Here is a 19748-nt window from a genome sequence, read left to right as displayed (position 1 = left end):
ATAAATATTTGTGGAGTATTTTCTATGTGCCAAAGACAGTTCTAAGCACTTGGAATACAATATTTAATAAGATAAACTTTGCCTACTTTATTGAAGTCATGTACTGAGAATAAACAAACAAACAATATAATTAGAGTTCTGAGATGAATAATGCTTAGGGGTCAGGGGTAATTAGGAAATGGGTTCCTGAGGATCTGATAATTACAATGAAATCTGAACCATGAAAAAAAAAAGCTAACTCACCAAAGACCTAGGAGAATATTGTTGTGTAGAACCAGCATAAGTTCTACAGTAGTTTGTAGCTATATCATTGCTTGATAGGTAGAGCTACTACCCTTTAAAAAGTTAGAAATTTTTATATCAGAATGTTCATTACTAATTTATTTTTCTATGATATTTATGTTTTCCTATAAAGAATGCATGAGCTAGACTATTGGTTTTAACTTTAAGTAAATATATTTTGTTTGGTTCAGTGATAAATATTTTATCTAAATTTAAATTTATTTTTATTATGCTCAATATTGTAATTTTAAGAAAATCATTAGTAAAATAATAACAATGTCTTTTTTTGTGGTTGTGTTATATTACACTTTAGTAATATACTCACATATTCAAATATAAAATCTGTTAGTTGAAATAAATTGTTTTCCCAAGAGAAAATATATTACTTTCATTTTCTCTGTATTGTCACATAGTGAATCTCTTCTCAAATTATTATTCCAAAATTTCAACAATAGAATATCCATCAGTATGGTACTGGGAAATAAGTAAAGTCAAGTGGTTTATTATTTCTTGGTAGAACTGATATTTTTCTCTGAAGACTTAGGCATCTAAACTCAAGTATGCTTTCCTGGAACTGGAAAGTATGTTCTTGACCCTATGGTTTCTCCGCATTGCTGAGAAGAGTTTAGACGTTTAGTAATTTAATAAATGCTGGCATGTTTTGTAATTTAGTGGTTTGCAAGCAACACAATGCAAGAGTGTTTAAGTTTTTTAGATTTGTACAGGGTCAAGTGGGGAGCAAATTTTTCAGTTTAAACCAATTCTGTTGTTTTTATATTAATTTGTGGATTTAATAGTACAAAGCTCTATTGGTATCAGTGTCAAAAAGACAAAATCAAATAACATAGTAAGGGTGTAAGAAACAATCTGTATACATCAAGTAATTCTACCCTGGGGTGATATAGGCAGGTCTAGAACAGCAATTTCCAATGTATGAACTATTTGAAACTTTGGAGGCTCCTAAGATACTATCCTGGGGACAGTCAGGCCCAAACTATTTTTATAATAATTATATCATTTTTATTGCCGTCATAACAAATAACCACAAACTTTGCAACTTAAAACACAAATTGACTAACAGTTCTGTAGATCAGAAGTCTGGCACAGATCTCACCGCACTAAAATAAAAGGAATTGGCATGGCTCCGATCCTTTTTGGCCATAAGTCGATCCTTTTTGGCCACATGGCTCTAGTCTATGGGAAAACCTGTTTCCTTACTAATCCAGGTTGTTGGCAGAATTTAATTCCTGACAGTTGTAGGACTGAGGTTCCATTTTACAGCTTCCAGAGAATATGCACATTCCTTGGCTCACTTCCCCCTCACTCAGACTTCAAATTCCATAGCTGATTTTAGTGTGTCTCTCACAATGCACGTCTCTTCTGCCTCTCTTTCTGTCATTTCTTTCTCTACCTCTTTCTTTCTCCCGCTGCAGCTAGATAAGTTTCTCTGTTTTTAAGCACTTGGGTGATTATATTGGGCCACCAAATAACCTAGGATAGTTTCCCCAGCTCAAAGTCCCCAAACTTAAAAAGTCCCTGTTGTCATGTAAGGTTACATATTCACAGGTTTTGAGAATTAGGACCTAGATATATTTGGACGACGTTATTCTGTCTACTACACTAAAACTAAGATCTTCTTTTTAACTCTGTTGACATTTGTGCTGAGGGTGCAAAAGCAGTACTGCATAAACTGTTAGTATTTTTAGCATAATCAAGGCATTGACACCAAACTACATGACATTAATGTATTTTTCACTTCTATGTGTTTGCAGTAAGACAAAAAATAAAGAACATAAATAATATCTTTGATGAAACCTTAAAATTATTAATTTTAGTAATGATTATTCCTTAAGTACACCTCTTGGTAATGTTTTGTGTCATGAAAAGAGTTCACAAATAGTTCTCCTGTATTATAAAGTGTGATGGTAAATTGAGGAAAAATACCTGTGCAATTGTTTTAATTATATACATAACTAGACTTATTTTTATGAAGCTGTATCTTTGCTTGTATTAATAACAAATAAATTATGTTTTTTAGACTTGTGTATTTGGCTGATATAGTCTAGAAAACTGAAGTCATTTGACACTTCAAGAAACCAACAAAAATTGTTTGTTGCAAATAATAAAATTTAAGATTTCAAGCCAAAATAGTAATCTGGAAAACTTCTATGTGCTACCATAAAGTTTATACCTAGCTTTAATTGTGATAATAATGAATGCTATTTTTAAAAATATATATATTTTATAATGAAATGTGGCACCACTTGTAATATCTGCATAATTAAAAAACAGCATTTTTAAAAAAATAAAAAGGCATGATGTAATAAAATCCTGAATAGGTAAAAAAAATTCTAAAGTAGAAAGATTATTTAGGGATATAGATATTTAGTTATAAAGTTTCAGAATTTAATGCTAATTGACTCTATTTAGGGTTCCACATCACAGCTAACATTTTAGAAACAAATACTTATTTGAAAGCATAGCAAGTTATTTTTCCCTTTTCAAATATATCTTTGTGAAGCTATAGTTTCTCCATATACTTCAACCAAATCAAGGAAACAACATAATAAATGCAGAAGCATATTTTCAATCCAGCTATCTTCCATTATTCTACAGTTTATAGAGATTTACAAAATCATAAATTAAACTTATCGTAGTCACTAAGTTTGGTGGAGGGAAGGGAAACACAGTTACTTTTTTCATGACTTTTTTATGAATGTAAAGTGTGAAGGGCTTACTACTGCCATTTATACTAGTAAATTAATGCATATTTTTAATATCTCTGTCTTACTATCAATACTATAAATTCGGGTAAATATAACCACATACCAAAAATTCTTTGGGGTTCTTCATTATTTTAGGAATATAAAGTAATCCTGAGATCAAGAACTGAATTGATTGATGTTATACTATTTCATTTTAGCAATTGTTATATTTATTTTTATGACATTGTTAAATATTTAGAATTAAAAGCTAAATTTATGTTGTTCCACAATGGAAATATGTAAGTAACACATGAGTGAAGGGAATTGGTAACTTTGTAAAGTAATTGGTTGGTTTGTAAAATTTATTGGTTGCATTTACACACATTTGGAAATATTTTTGTTTCATTAGTAAAAATGTTACATATGTAACAAGTGGTTCAAGATTACATATCTATCTTTCTTTTCAGTTCTATCCATTTTTCTACATGTTTTGAAGTTTTGTGTGTAGTTAAATGCGTACAGAATTAGAATTTTTACATATTCTTGAAGACTTCACTCCTTTATCATTATGTAATGTCCCTTTTTATTCCTGGGAATCTTTTTTTGGACTGTTTTATTCAAATTAATATAGCTCTTTAAGCTTTCTTTTCATTAATGGTATATCTTTCTCCATATATTTACTTTTAGCTTGTATCATTCCATTTAAAGTCAGTTTTTATAGACACATATAATTGCTTTTGTATACATTTTAATGGTCTCTGGTGTATATAAACCATTCATATTTGGAGTAATTACTAAGATAGTTGCATTAATATTTACCATGTGTATAATGATTTTCATATATATGAACATGTATATATGTAAACAAGATAATGTATTATCATTAACCCTTTTTGGTCCAACGTGGAGGCTGACTCGACAGACCAGGCACTAGGAGCAGGTCCAACGTCAAGCTGAGGTCTAGTGAGACATAACTTCAACATTCAATCCCGTCAATTAATTTGGACCAGAATGTTTGAATTCCAAAAATAAAATTGGACCGCAAAGGGTTAAGGCTTCAGTGGAAAGGGTTTAGTGAAAAGACACAAATACATTTACCCCTGTTAGGCCATAAATAGGAATATTAAAAATATGGTTTATAGGGGCTACTCAATAGAAAGTAATTATTTTTGTATAGGCATTGTAATAGTTATAATACAAAATTCCAGTTTGGGGCTATTATTAATTTTATGAATATTTAAGTCCATATAAGGATTTTATGTTAAAAATTAAAAATTTAGATAAATGTGCTTTGATGAGTATACTATTGATCTTATTTTGCTTCAGCAAAGACCTATTATCTGAATTTTACATTTTAATTGGAGATTTAATATATCATAGAAAGTAACTACATTTTTTATGACAAAAAATAAAAACCATCATGAAATGAAAAATTTGCTTAATATATCCTGTACATTAATTATATCTGTTTAGTGTGTAGGTTTTGTTATTTGATTTAAATATTCTGCCTTAAATTAGATCTATAAAAGAAAAGGGTAAATAGTACTTGGACTTTATCCAGCTTTTGGCCTTTTTTTATTACAGAGGGTTAGACATAGCTGGGAGGCATTCTGCAGTAATGAAAAATAACTTAATATGAACATACTTTTAAAAAGTAAGACTATTATAACACAGATTCATGTTAAAAATTATGTTCTAATCTAGGTAGTTTATTTTTCTATCATTATAAAAAAAAACTTGCATTAGTAATTCAACATTGATATAACGAAAACATTCTGGAGAAGGTACATTACCCCACATTTTCCTAAATCAAACAAGAAGTAATTATTTAAATTGTTTTAGAGTGGTTCTTATAAATGTTTGATAAGTTAATAAAGAAAATCAAAATATCACAGTTTTGATGAGAAATAATTATCAGCAACCTTACAGTGTCAAATTTTGGATATCTTCTTACAAAACACATTCTTTTCAAATTCAAGTCATCTCTACCTTACTTTTTCATTATTAAATGTTTTTGTTAGTGCAAAAAATATTTTCATTAGACACAAAGTAATTATTTGGTAAATAAATGTTTGAGCTTAGGAAATTTATTGGTGTTCTATTGAAGTCTTTTTTTCATTAATTTTTTTGGGGTGACATTGGTTAATAAGATTATAAAGACTGCAAGTGTACATTTCTATGATACATGATCTGTATATTGCATTCTGTGCCCACCACGAAAGTCAAATTATCTTCCTTCAGCATATATTGACCCCCTTTACCCTTTACTACTCTCCCACCCTGCTTCCCTCTGGTAAGTACCATATTGTTGTCTGCGTGTAACGTTTTTCTTTGTTTTAACTGTTTATTCATTTGTTGCTTTCAGTGTTATTGTATATCACACACATGAGCAAAATCATCTGGCTCTTAACTTTTTCTGACTTATTTCACTTAGCATGCTATTCTCCAGGTCCATTTTGCACTTGCAACAAAAAGAACAAAATACCTTGAAATAAACTTAACAAAGTATGTGAAGGATCTATATACTCAAAACTACAAAGCACTATTAAATGATATTGAAAAAGACACAATGGAATGAAAAATATTCCATGTTCATGGATTAGAAGAAACAATATAGTCAAAATGTCCATATTTCCTAAAGCTATATACAGATTTACTGCAATTCCCATTGAAATCCCAATAACATTTTTTAAAGAAATAGCACAAAGATCATCAAGTTTGAATGGAAACACAAAATAGCTCTAATAGTCAAAGCAATCCTGAGAAAAAAGGACAAAGCTAGAGGTATCACATTCCTTGTTTTCAAATTATACTACAAAGCAACAATAATCAAAACAGCATGGTATTGGCAGAAAAACAGACACACAGACCAATGGAACAGAATTGAGAGCCCAGAAATAAACCCACATGTAAATGGGTAAATAATTTTTGACAAACAAGCCAAAAACATACAACGCAGAAAACAAAGCCTCATCAATAAATGGTGCTAGAAAAAATGGAAAGCCACATGCAGAAGAAGTCCTTCTTTTAGATGGCTTTCTTATAAGTTTTCTAAGAGATGTCAAAGGTCACTCTTAAGTCAATGATTTAGTTTAAATCTGATTCTTAGAACTTGCTAATCTTTTGTTTATTGTCATATACCCTAAAATTGTATACAGACATTAAGATGACAGATCATTAATATAATCTTTTTCTGGGGGGGGGGGAATTAATTGTTATATCGGATGAGTTCTCTCTCATTTCTTTCTCATATTTATGGACTGAACTAGAGGCCTGGTGCACAAAAATTTGTGCACTTGTGGGGGGGGGGGGGTCCCCTCAGCCCGCCCTGTGCCCTCTCGCAGTCTGGGACCCCTTGGGGGATGTCCAACCACTGGCTTAGGCCCACTCCCCGGGGGATGGGGGTCTAAGCTTGCAGTCAAACATCCCTCTGGCAGCCCGAGAGCCCTCAGGGGATGTCCACTTGCCAGCAGGGAGCAGGCCTAAGCTTCAGTCGGACATCCTTAGTGCTGCTGAAGAGGCAGGAGAGGCTCCCGCCACCACTGCTGTGCTGGCAGCCATCAGCCTGGCTTGTGGCTGAGCAGAGCTCCCCCTGTGGGAGCGCACTGACCACCAGGGGGCAGCTCCTACATTGAGCATCTGCCCCCTGGTGGTCAGTGTGCGTTATAGTGACCAGTCATTCCCAGTGGTTCTGCTGTTAGGGTCAATTTGGATATTACCCTTTTATTATATAGGATACTATTTCTCAGTTATTTTTTTTCTTTGTCATAGGTATCTTACAAAATATGCACTGTAGGCTATTTGATGTGAATAGATCTTATTTTTAAGAATATAGGTAACAATTATTAAATAGATGCAAAGCGATTTTATTAAGGGTTCAGTGGTATGGATTTAGTAGGTAGACACAAATAAATCTACCCCTATTAGACCATAAATAGGAATATTTACAATATAATTTATAGGGCCTAGTCAACAACAGAAATTTAGTTTGTGTAGCCATTAACATAGTCATAATAAAAAAAAATTCTAATTTTGGCTATACATTCAATATATATTTAAGTCCATATCAGGACTTTATATTAAAAATATACATAAAAATAAAACCAAGTATAAGTGTTAACAGACATTCTATTTTAGTTATTGCATAACAAAATTTAAATATTAAATTTACACATGTATATATTTATGACTTTATTGGAATCATGTTATTTTAAAGGCTTCTGATATACAGAAATCAAAATGGTAACAGATTATGAAAGGAATTTTATTTCCTCATTTCAGAGCAACATGGATATTTATTAAATTTTGATGCTGAGCTTCTTGTTTTCAAGCTAGAGAGAGACATCTTGATTACAACCTGTATCCTAGTTGTAATGCCTAATTGTCAACATAGTGTCAGGAGGACTAAAAGGAAAATAAATCTTTCAAAATGACAAGATTATATTATTTCAGACCAATTACTGAACAAAATGCTGTTACCAGTAACTGTCAGCCATGCCGTTAGAATATTTAGAGAGCTTTATGTCTGTATCATGCAGGCAGTACAGTGTCATGATTAAAATGCAGTTTCTAGAGTCAAAATTGCGAAGACTGAATTTTTAATGTCACATATCTTTACTATTGTAGTTGGATAAGTCACACAATGTCTGATCCTTAGGTTTCTCATTTATCTAAGTGGGAAAATATTTACTATAGATTTGCCTTAGTGATTAAACGCAAGACTCTATGTAAATGACTCCTCAGATTTGCTGTCATATAGTAAGTTATATAAGAAGTATTAGCTACATATATGTAAATGAATGATTACTAAATGCCTGAAAAATATCTTCCAAAGAACTATTACCCTTTTAATGTCTTAAATTTCAAAATTATAGTAAGTTTATGAGCTGGAAAGGACATCAGAGGTCAAATAGGTATTGCGTGACTTAGTATGTTGCAAAGCTTTCACTAGATCACTAGTGGTTACCTATAAATGCTTTTGTGTTACTCCCATGGTGATCTTAAAATGTAAATGCTCCAGAAGAGAGAAATTTTTAAACCTTAGTTGCTGATGAGAGCAACTATCTTTTATGGAGGCTCATTTGTGTAGTAGTTTTAAGAAAATGGGACTTGCAGTTAAATAATGGTTCTAATAATTGCTACTAATATTGGGTAGATTTTTGACTTTCCTTTGTCTCAGTTACCTCTTGGTAAAGTGTGAATATAAATTTACCTACTTCATAGGATGGTTCTAAGAGTTAAATAAATTACAATTTTTAAAGCACTGAGAAGAGTGTTTAGGATATAATAAGAACTACAAAAAAGTCTTATTATTGTCATTATCATATCATTATCATTCTAAGACAGTGGTTCTCAACCTCCCTAATGCCATGACCCTTTAATACAGTTCCTCATGTTGTGGTGACCCCCAACCATAAAATTATTTTCGTTGCTACTTCATAACTGTAATGTTGCTACTGTTATGAATCGTAATGTAAATATCTGATATGCAGGATGTATTTTCATTGTTACAAATTGAACATAATTAAAGCATAGTGATTAATCACAAAAACAATATGTAATTATATATGTGTTTTCTGATGGTCTTAGGCGACTCCTGTGAAAGGGTCGTTCAACCCCCAAAGGAGTGGAGACCCACAGGTTGGCGACTGCTATTCTAAGACATCCATAAAGGAACATGAAGAGGAACTATGGAGGAATACCCCTTTAAAGAATTGCTCAGCCGCAATTCATCTCATTCATTGAAATTAGAACACGGTAGTTCCAAATTATTAACCATCCCAGTCACCTGGCAGAAAAACATGTAAATCTTTTTTGGAAGAAAATAACATCACTTCTGGCTTCAAAATATTTTCACAATTAATTGAAAAAACAGATTGTCTGAGACAAAATAAAATAATAATGAATGTGAGGAGAAAAAATAATGTAAGAAAATATCAACATAGGTGATGGACAGTAAAAATGCACACAAAGTTTAAATATATTTTTGCTAATAGATATACACTTTAAAATAAATTCGTGGAATGATAGAAACAGCAAAATTGAAAACTTCAATAAAAAACTGGAAATTATATAACTCAAATATGCAATGTAAAAATTAAAAATTCTATAGGTGATTTTGACAAGTGATTAGAAAGAGCTGAAGAGAGAATTAATGTATTTGAAAACTGATTGGAATGTATATCCTAAATGAAAAATGGAGAAACAGTATATTTTTTAAAAATCACAGAGAAAAGAGGTATAAAGTAAATAATAAAAATAGTTTACACATTTTAATGCAATCCCAAAATGAGAGAGAAGTCATATTTGAAAAACAATGAACTGAGAAATTTCTAAGTTTACTATTTAAAAAATCTAGAAATGGATTATGCTTTAAAAACCATACACAATATAAACAAACATATGTGAGAAATTATATATGAATAATTATTTTACAGAAAAACAAAGCTATACATTTGTAATAGTTTTATCACATTCTGCATTCTATCCTGGGATACTCTGACCTCCAAAAGAGTTTTTTTATTGTTGATGCTATTAAAGATGTGCCCCTGCTGTCTCCCTTTTGCCCATTTCCATCCATTTCCCACCAACCCTCCCTCTGCCCCTCACCATACTGTTGTCTGTGTCCATGTATGTTCTTTGGCTCGTCTCTTCACCTTCTTTCATCTAGTCCCCTCTCCCTTCTCCTATGACATGTCAGTCTGTTCCATGTATTCATACCTCTGGTTTTATTTTGTTCTTCAGTCTATTTTGTTCATTAGATTCCATACATAAGTGAGATCATATAGGTTTTAGCTTTCTCTGAATGGCTTATTTCCCTTAGCATATTAATCTCCACATCCATCCACACTCTCTCAAAAGATAATACTTTTTTTCTCTTTAACAGCCCATGTTGACTAGTATAAGTTCTTGATATATTTTGGAAATTAACCCCTTATCAGATGTATCATTGGCAAATATGTTCTCCCATACAAGTGGGTTCTCTTTTCATTTTGTTGATGGTTTCTTTTGCTGTGCAGAAGCTTTTTAGTTTGATGTATTCTAATTTGTTTATTTTTTTCATTTGTTTCTCTTGCCCTAGGAGATATATTGGCAAAAATAGAGAAGAGTCTTAAAAAGAGCCAAGGATACATATTACCTTCAAAGGATCAAAAATTGAACTTACATCTAACTTGTAAATGACAGTAATGAACCTAATTGTATCTTCGAAGTATTGATAGAAAATCACATCCAAACCTGATCTTTATAGGATAATGTGTTCTAATTTGAGATAAAAATACCCTTACAGAATGAACATGAAATAATGATATTATCAGAAAAAAAATTTAAATTTAATTCATACCTCCTAAGGCTAATTTTTAAACAATTTGCTGCATTATAAAAAATAGTAAAAGTGGTTTCTACAACTCAACACCAGGAAGACAAACAATCCATTTAAAAAATGGGCAAAGGACCTCAGTAGACACTTCTCCAAAGAGGACATACATATAGTCAATAGACATATGAAAAAAAAAGTTCAGCATCAGCAATCATCAGAGAGACACTAATTGAAAGGACAATGAGATATCAACTGACAGCTGCCAGAATGGCTACCCTCAATAAATCCACAAAGAACAAGTGCTGGGGAGGATGTAAAGAAAAGGGAACCTTTATGCACTGTTAGTGGGAATGCAGACTGGTGCAACCAGTGTGGAAAATAGTATGGAGTTTCCTCAAAAAATTAGTAATGGAATCATAGTAATGGAACTGACTTTTGACCTAGCAATCCCACCTCTAGGAATATATCCTAAGAATCCCAAAACACTAATCAGAAAGAATAGAAGCACTCCTATGTTCCTAGCAGTGTTATTTGTAATAACCAAGATATGAAAACACTAGATGAGTGGATAAAAATGCTGTGGTACATTTACACAATGGTACTAGTATACGATGTAAAAAATAAGGAAATCTTACCCCTTGTGACAGCATGGCTGGACCTGGAGATTGTCATGCTAAGTGAAACAAGCCAATCAGAGAAAAACAAATACCATAAGATCTCACTTACAGGTGGAGTCTAATGAACAAAATAAACTGATGAACAAAATAGAACCAGAGGTATTAATACATGAACCAGTCTGACAGAGATCAGAGGGGAGAGGCTTGGGGGGGACTGGATAAAACAAGGTGAAGAGCCTACTGGCATGGCTCAGTGGTTGAGCATTGACCCCTGAACCAAGAGGTCGCTGGTTCAATTCCTGGTCAGGGCACATGACTGGGTTGCAGGCTCAATCCCCACTAGGAGGCATGCAGAAGGCAGCCAATTGATGATTCTCTCTCATGATTGATGTCTCTCTCTCTCCCTCTCCCTTCCTCTCTGAAATCAACAAAAAAATATATATTTTTTAAATGTGAAAAGAGTAGCCAAAGAACATGTATACATAGCCTATGGACACCGAAAACATAGTTGGGAAGGCAAGGAGAGGTGAAGAGGGGACTGGGTGGAGGTGAGCAAAGTAGTGGTAAATGGGGGACATCTGTAATAGTGTCAACAAAAAGTAAATAGTAAAAATGACTTTAAATGAGAGAGAGAACACTTTGTGCAAAATTTTTAGGCTAAAAATTAATAAATATAAGACAATATAAAGAGGCTAAGTTCAATCATTAATGACTTCTTTTATGATAATCAGAATTTGTCTACACATAAATTTTCAAATTAATATTATTTATATAAAATATCAAAATAGAAAAGAAGAGGGGGAATAAAAACAGCATCTTCTTTGCAGACTCTATATTATAAAACTCAAAATAAAATTTAAAAAAAACCAAACAGATTTAAGCCCTAACTGGTTTGGCTCAGTGGACCTGGCGTCGGCCTGCGGACTGAAGGGTCCAATGTTCGATTCGTCAAGGGCATGTACCTTGGTTGTGGGCACATCCCCAGTAGTGGGTGTGCAGGAGGCAGCTGACCAATGTTTCTCTCTTATCAGTGTTTCTAACTCTCTATCCCTCTCCCTTCCTCTCTGTAAAAAAATCAATAAAATATATTTAAAAAAAAAAACGGATTTAAGATAATGCCTAACTTTCTGAACTAAGAATTAATTTAGCAGAATATTTTATGGGTGGTTGAAGGAAATACCAACAAGGAAAAAGAAGCATCCTTAATATAGCACATATCAGACATTTCTAAAATTTTAAAAATGTTTTATTCTGTGGGACAATAATAAAAAATAAGAAATAATAGAAGCACGTTTCACCCTTTTATTCTAAAAACACTTTTGTTTGCCTTGGATTATAGGCACAATACAGATAAACTTCATAAAGTTGTGTGTAAAAGTCTGCAATGCTTAAAGGGTCCATAAGTAAAAAAAATTGACTTACTATTAAAATGTTCTTTACCCATGTGTTATGAATATATATTTGATATACACCCGTGTTCTAAATTATCTCCAAGGTGTGCTGATAAATCACACCTATGCAGAGTGAGAAGATAATACAGAAAATAGGCACATTTAGGAGACTTTTCAAATAATATCATTATATTTAGTAACTAAGGTATGTAATGTCAATGTTTTGTTCTATTTTCTATGTAATCATAGTATAGATTCTAAATATAACTATGAAGGCCTACCTATACTATAGTCACAGATTTCAAATAATTTCTTAACTATTTAAAGATAGTTTAGATATGACACATAGAAATAGCATATTTAGAGTATTTCAAAATGTAATTTTCAATGATATTTTTAGAATTAGCCTGCATAAGTTTGAGTAAAATTTTTCAAATGCATTTTAAGAAAATAGTTGGTAGTCTTGGATAATAGAGGTTAATATGTATTCTGGACTTATGCAACTTTAGAATTTAATAAATAGTTATAAAAATATCTGAAATTTAGATTTTATATATTTTGATTTTTGAAGGGCAATCAATTCTCTATCAGTGACAGACTGTCCCTAGAGTGATACACTTAAAAACATTATCTAATACAGGGGTCCTCAAACTTTTTAAACAGGGGGCCAGTTCACTGTCCCTCAGACCATTGGAGGGCCAGACTATAGTTTAAAAAAAAACTATGAACAAATTCCTATGCACACTGCACATATCTTATTTTGAAGTAAAAAACAAAACGGGAACAAATACAATATTTGTATTTGCATGTGGCCCGCGGGCCATAGTTTGAGGACCCCTGAATTCTAATAACACACTTATACAACTTTATTATAGATGAATTTATATACAAATTTAAAAGATTATAGGTTGATGCTTGCTCTTTACATACATAAAAATAATCTTAAATCCAAATGATATAAATCCCTAGAAAGAGAGGGTGGGAAGAGTCAAGACTAATAAAACTGAATTCCCTGATATTATACATTGAGTGCAGGGCAACATTTGATCAGACATTTCTATTAATGCATTTCTGTCTGTCTGCCCGTTTTAATCATGTTTTATTTTGTATATTTCTACTCTCATTTCTTTAAAAGAAAAATGTACAACAATATACACTGAAAAATCTAATCTTTTCATCAAATTTTATAAAAGTTTTGGGATATTTAGAATTGTATATGGTTGTCTGATTTTAAAGAGGTGCTTTGTATTAGTTGTCAAGGGAGTTCTGAGTCTCTTTCTAATAATGCAAAAGTACTGCTGAAATATCAAGGCAGAAGAACAAACATTTGTCACCTAACTACATGAACAGAAGTATCTTTCTACACCATTCATAGGAACAAGTACAGGTGTAATGTAATAACTGAGTTCGAAATATATGAAATTTATTTTGTAAAAGTGGAAACATTTTTTGTTATATGTGAAATATCAGTTTCCTAAATGACTGGTAATTTAAATAAAACTTTATACTACTTTCATGTCTCATAGAAAAAAATAGTAAACCTCTATTGTTAAATTACTTATATGATGGTCAAAATGCATATTAGCCTTTAATCTATATTTATAAAAGTCTAATATGCAAAGTGTCCTCTCAGGAGTTCTACCGATCAGGAGTTCGATCACTCCTATGACATGCTGTTACCACCCGGGGCAGCGTGGAATGATGGAAGGCTCCAGCAGCAGCTGGCAGCCTGGGAAGCGAGGCCCCAGCCGGCAGCTGCTAGGGAGACCTATCCATGCATGAATTTTGTGCACTGGGCCTCTAGTATTTTTATAATAAACCAGAGAAGAACAGGCAATAATCTTTATTACCAATTTGATTTGGTCATTTTATATATTATAATTTTCCTTAGCAGATATACATATCCAGTAAAATTCCAATTTTATTTCATTCACTTTTCATAAATAGATTTTGCTTATCTTGATCCTAGTACTTACTTGCTTACTCTGGACTATGACACTCAGTCTAACCACTTATACAACAGGACTAAGGCTAGTTATCTGTGATATTTCTTTGTTCTTTGCTGATTATTTTGATGATGATTAATGACAAATACAATCATCATCATAATAATAATGTTATAACTAAACCTGTTTTTATATGGCCATTCTACCTGAAATACTTTCACTAGGTGTGTAGGTAAAAAGGTTAATACATAGGAAAATAGTTTTCTCATATAGCACATTAGAATATGTTAGTGTATGTGAAAAAGACATATAAAAATTAAATCTGCCTTTGTTTAAAATTTACAACTATTTAATGCTTCTTATTTAAGTTTTCGAAAAATATATTTAATATTAATCACAGGTAAGTGGACTTAGAGTCAACATGGTATCAGTATTAGGGTGAAGATACTGAAAAGATACATACTTTTTTCATTGAAAGTGTTTACATAAACATTTTATGCTAGTTTACATTTCATAGTATCATAGTATCAATAAAAACTCAGAGTAGTTTGCCTTGAAACCAGAATAAATAGGCAGATATCCTTGACCGAAAACTCTTATTTTTATAAACAAATTTATATTTCAAAAAGGACTAAAAATGACTGATAGAACTGAGTAGTTTTTGCGTGTCTTGATATTTAATGTGCTCATAAAAATACCCATATATCCATGAGGCTAAGTGAAAATAGTGGAGCCCTACTTTAATATGAAACAACAACAACAAAACTAAACAAATAAAATGAACTAAAAAGGACCACAATGGGTAAATTTTACATATGTGTTGAAGTTAAAAACATTTTTGATAGTGTTAGAAAGCCATTCTATAAGGCCCATGAACAGAAAGCAGATTTAAATAATAATAAGAAAAAAAAAATTTTACTGCCAGTGAAGAACATTATGATTTTATGTTGAATCCTTTACACGAGGGTCTTGCGACAAACACAGGAACATAGGCAAAGGTTGCTTTGATTGTTCTTCAAGTTTTGCTTGTTTGCTTGCTTGAGACAGACCATTATTACTTATATGTGAAATCCCTTATATTAAGCTGAACCCCCTTGAGAATAGAAGCAGACAATGTATGGTTTGAAGGCTACTGGAATGGCAGCGCACTGTACCAGTCACACTGGAACACAGGGTGTTGACTGTATTCCACTAGCCTGCTCCTCATCAAGACACTCATTGACCAAAACCTAGGAAGAATGAGCAGGCTCACCATTTTAATTTCTTAAAGATAAACTGTACTAAACAACATATGTTACTCTTCACACTAACACAAAAATCCCATTTTGGTTATTAATATTGAAAATACGTGGAGTGAGTGAAACCATTAATTATTTTGACAGCATTTATTCTCCCAGTGGCTTATATATGATTGCCATAACATATGTTTTACTACTTAAAAAAAAAGTAAAACAAAGAAAGGATGAATGAAGAAAAATTGCAGTTTTTTGGCGACTTGATGAAAAGCACACACCTGTACTATCTCCATTTGTCACTTTTACTTTAGCCTCTTGCTCATCTCTTAATTTGTGTGCCAATGAGGTTTGAAAAGAGCTTTGAGCGCTTCTGCTTCACAACAGAACTTACATTTTAGCAAGTAACATTTCGACATTCACACGCCAAAAATTCAGGGAGAAAAAAATGTTCAATTCAGGTATCAGTTCAAATCAAAGATAGCCTATCCATCAGAAAAAATAAGTTAGTTGCAACGTTCTGCTTTAGGAGTGAAGTTTTGTTTAAATTTGTTAAGGATGCTTTGTTTGTATCCTTTTAAATATTAACACTACTAGTAAGTGTATTTTATATGACTTAGTTTACCTAAGAAAATCCACCTATGGGTTATTAGTCATAGGAAAGGCACGTTGAGGAAATAGGGAAGGCATGTGCATGTAATAACCCACAAGCTGTAGTTCATATTAATACCTGAAGCTCCTCCAAATTATGTTTGCCAAGGGAACTTACCATTTTTGTAAGTTGTATGTAGAAACAGATCTCAGTTGGAAATGACTCCTCTTCTATATGAGACCTATTTTATACTTTAGTATTTACAGAGTGAGGAGCTATGGAAAAACTTTGGAATGAAGGAATACATTTGTATCAGTTTCATAGGAGTTTTGCTGCTCTAAAGATATAGCCTGTGATTACTAAACAGAAAAAACACACACAAAAAACTGAAGGTACTGATCGATTTTGGTAGATTTTAAGTTGCTTCCTTCTGACTCTGCTAATTGCATCTGGTGAACACAGGAAAAGAAACTGCTCAGCTGGAAGGCATTGCTGTCATACAGCCAATCAAGTGTAGACATGGCCAGTGGAGTTTTCTTCCCACAGCCTACTGCCCTGAGGTGGTTCCAAGCAGCTGGTGCCCTACCGGATCCATGTCATGTGGCTCTGCACACTGAGATCCCCTGCAATAAACAGGGCTTCCTGCAGCCTTCTTATTTCTGTGCAAAATGCCCCCTTCTTACAGGGAAAGTGTTGACTGCAAAGCTATTGAGAACTGAGGAAGCAGAGAAAAATTGCCCTTAGTTCCCAGTACTGTGAACTTTGAGCAATGTTAATGGGAATTACGTGAGCATAAAGGAAATGCAAGGGCAGCCGGAATGCACCCTCAGTGGTTTCCAAAGAGCAGCCTGAGCTGCAAGACACACTGAGAGTTAGTTGAGCAGTATCGGAGGCTATTTCAGGGCTGAATACATTTACCATGTGGCTCCTCATACCAGCTGTCTCCAAAGTGAACTGAATTTTTTTTGTTTTGTTCTTTAATTTAAAATAGCTCTCCTTCACACAAAAAGTCTTTTATTACAATAAGCATTTTTTCTTTCTTGATTCATGTGCTATGATAAAAATTATTTTATCTACTTATTTTTTCTAATTATTTTTTCTTCAAAAAGAGAAAGGCAGAAGGCTGCACTAGAATCCATAAGTCTTCTGAGAAAATAACTTATTCTTTCTGAATCTATTTCCTCATCTTTAAACATAATACCATTTAACTTTATAAAATTATTATATGATCTTAAAAATAAATCAAAAGGTATTTTTAACTAATAAGTTATTACCTATTACTATCATTATCATCAGTAACTTTGTCACTTTCAAACCAATCACAGCAACAACAAAGCCATTTCAGACACTATTTTGTTAGGAGATTTGTTTATGTTTGCCTTGTATGTTCAATGTAAGTCCTAAAGAGGTGACTAAAGTAAATTTCAGTTTCTTCAAGATGTTTTTAGTTACTTAACACTTAACACAATATAGACTCTCAAAATCCTAGATGTTATTAATAAAAATAAGGATTAGAAAGGGGGAAAAGAGGAAACTCAGCATTCTCCTTTTAAATCTCGGTTTGCTGGGATAAAACACACACACACACACACACACACACACACACATACACACACAGCAAATTATGAAAGTTTCCAGGACTTTCACGTGTCCCTCTGGTGCTTCCAAGCAGTCTCCTTCCCTAAGGGCATTGGGCACAGGGCCAGAGAACAGAGCACACTGACCCCACCCGACCCCATCCTCTCATTAGCTCGTCTATGGACCTGCGCAGGGGAGTGTACGTTTCTCTTCCCACAGGGCCAGCCCATCGCTCTCTTACCTCATATTACGGCCCCTGTCCTGACTGACAAAGGCTCTCAAACTTGCCAGTCGATTCAAGTTCCGTCTCCTTCAGCACTGTCAACTCCAAACTCCACAACTAGCTCCTTCCTTTTCTAGTTATTAGAACACCCAAGTAGATGCGGTATAGTTACAAGACTCTTATTCTCCGATACGTTGTCTCTGAAAATGTTTTCTACGAATCGCCTCAAATAAAATACCCCTCTCAGAACTGAGAAGAGAAAATTTATGTCTATATTTAATGGGTGTAGGCACAGGCATACCTCAAAGATACTGCGGGTCTGGTTCCAAGCCACAGCGAGAAAGCAAGTGCAACAACAATGAGATGCATAACCTTTTTGCTGGGGAAGTGTCTTATCTTCCATTTAAAAGGAAAACAAACACCAGAAACATAATGTGTGTGAAGCGCAATAATGCCAAACGCAATAAAACTGAGATGTACCTATAAATAGAGAGAGATCTCAGCAGACAGGACGTACAGGTGCACTCGGACCTCACTTTACGCGGGTGTGCGTGAGACCTGACGTGATGCGACGTAGCCCTGACGTGTAGGACGTAGCCCTGACGTGACAGGACGTAGCCTGACGTGACGTAGACGCGAGGCGCTGTGACGGAAGGCTGGCCTGGTAGTTGGCATAGAGGTTCCAAACTTGCTGCTGCTTGGTCAGGAGATAGTGTTTTGTCTGACTCCTCCGCTCAGCACTCGCTTCAGGCCCAGGTGTGTCTATGCGTTCAGCAGAGCCGCAGGCATAGGATTTCCTTCCGGCCTTCCTACTGTCTAGCTCTGCGAACCTGGGTAAGTTACTTAAATTCCCTAAGTCTCATTTCTCTGACCTTTAAACACGTAATTATTAATAACTGATTGAGAATCAGTGATATTTGAATCCCACATGGGGCCGCCTTTCAAACCGTCATGGTGGTAGTTGTTGTTACATCCCTGCTACTGAGATGATGCCGCAGGTGCCCCGCATGCGCAGCTCAGTGGTTGAGCGCTGACCTCTGAACCAGGGGTCACCGTGGGGTTTCTGGGCTCGGTCCCCAGGGTGGGGCATGCAGGAGGCAGCTGATCAGTGATTCTCTCGCATCATTGATGTTTCTCTCTCTCTCTCCCTCTCCCTTCCTCTCTGAAATAAAATCATTATATATATGATTATGCCGCCCCTGCAGCAACTGGGCTTAAAGGGACTGATGCTTCATTGGTGTTTTGCTGTTTTACTGCTTCGTGCACATGCTTTACAGACGAGTCTATAACTTCACAGAAAGACAGCTTATGAAACTCTAACACTGTTGAGTTCAGGTCTCACGGGCATAATCCTCAACTTCTAAACTCTAGGTTTCATCATCTATATTATAGAGTTTATTGTTGCAATTAGAGCAGTCTTAAAAAACAACCATGATTGTGTTAGAGTAGATACTAGGTGTTGTCTCATTTGGATTAATGATAAAAAGTAAATGACAGATGCTGAGGTCAGTGAATGATTAATGTCAGACTGAGCTTGAAAGGTAAGTTGGAATGTAAAAAGTGTAAATTTTCTCCAGCAACTTCAAGGTTCTGCCTCATTCTTCATCCACAGAAGTGCACAGGATAGTAAACATCTAAAGATGACACATATAGTGTATGACTGTTTTATTTTTCACCCAAATTTATTTCCATGTACACATGATCATTTCTCCTCTTCCACTTCCTCCTCTGCCCCTTCAGCCTCCTATAGAGTAATTTTGATGAAATGATATCCCATCATTCCTCATCTTCCCCATAGGCTATTAATGTATTAAGTAGTAAATGATATATAAGTAGTATAAATGAGATTCTCAGATATAGTCAA

This window comes from Myotis yumanensis, unplaced genomic scaffold (genome assembly GCF_028538775.1).
Source record: "Myotis yumanensis isolate MYYU_CA2020_CCGP unplaced genomic scaffold, mMyoYum1.0.hap1 SCAF_12, whole genome shotgun sequence".
In the NCBI taxonomy this organism is placed as follows: Eukaryota; Metazoa; Chordata; class Mammalia; order Chiroptera; family Vespertilionidae; genus Myotis; species Myotis yumanensis.
The sequence above is the reverse complement of the archived record's forward strand: the minus strand, read 5'-3'. Positions refer to the sequence as shown.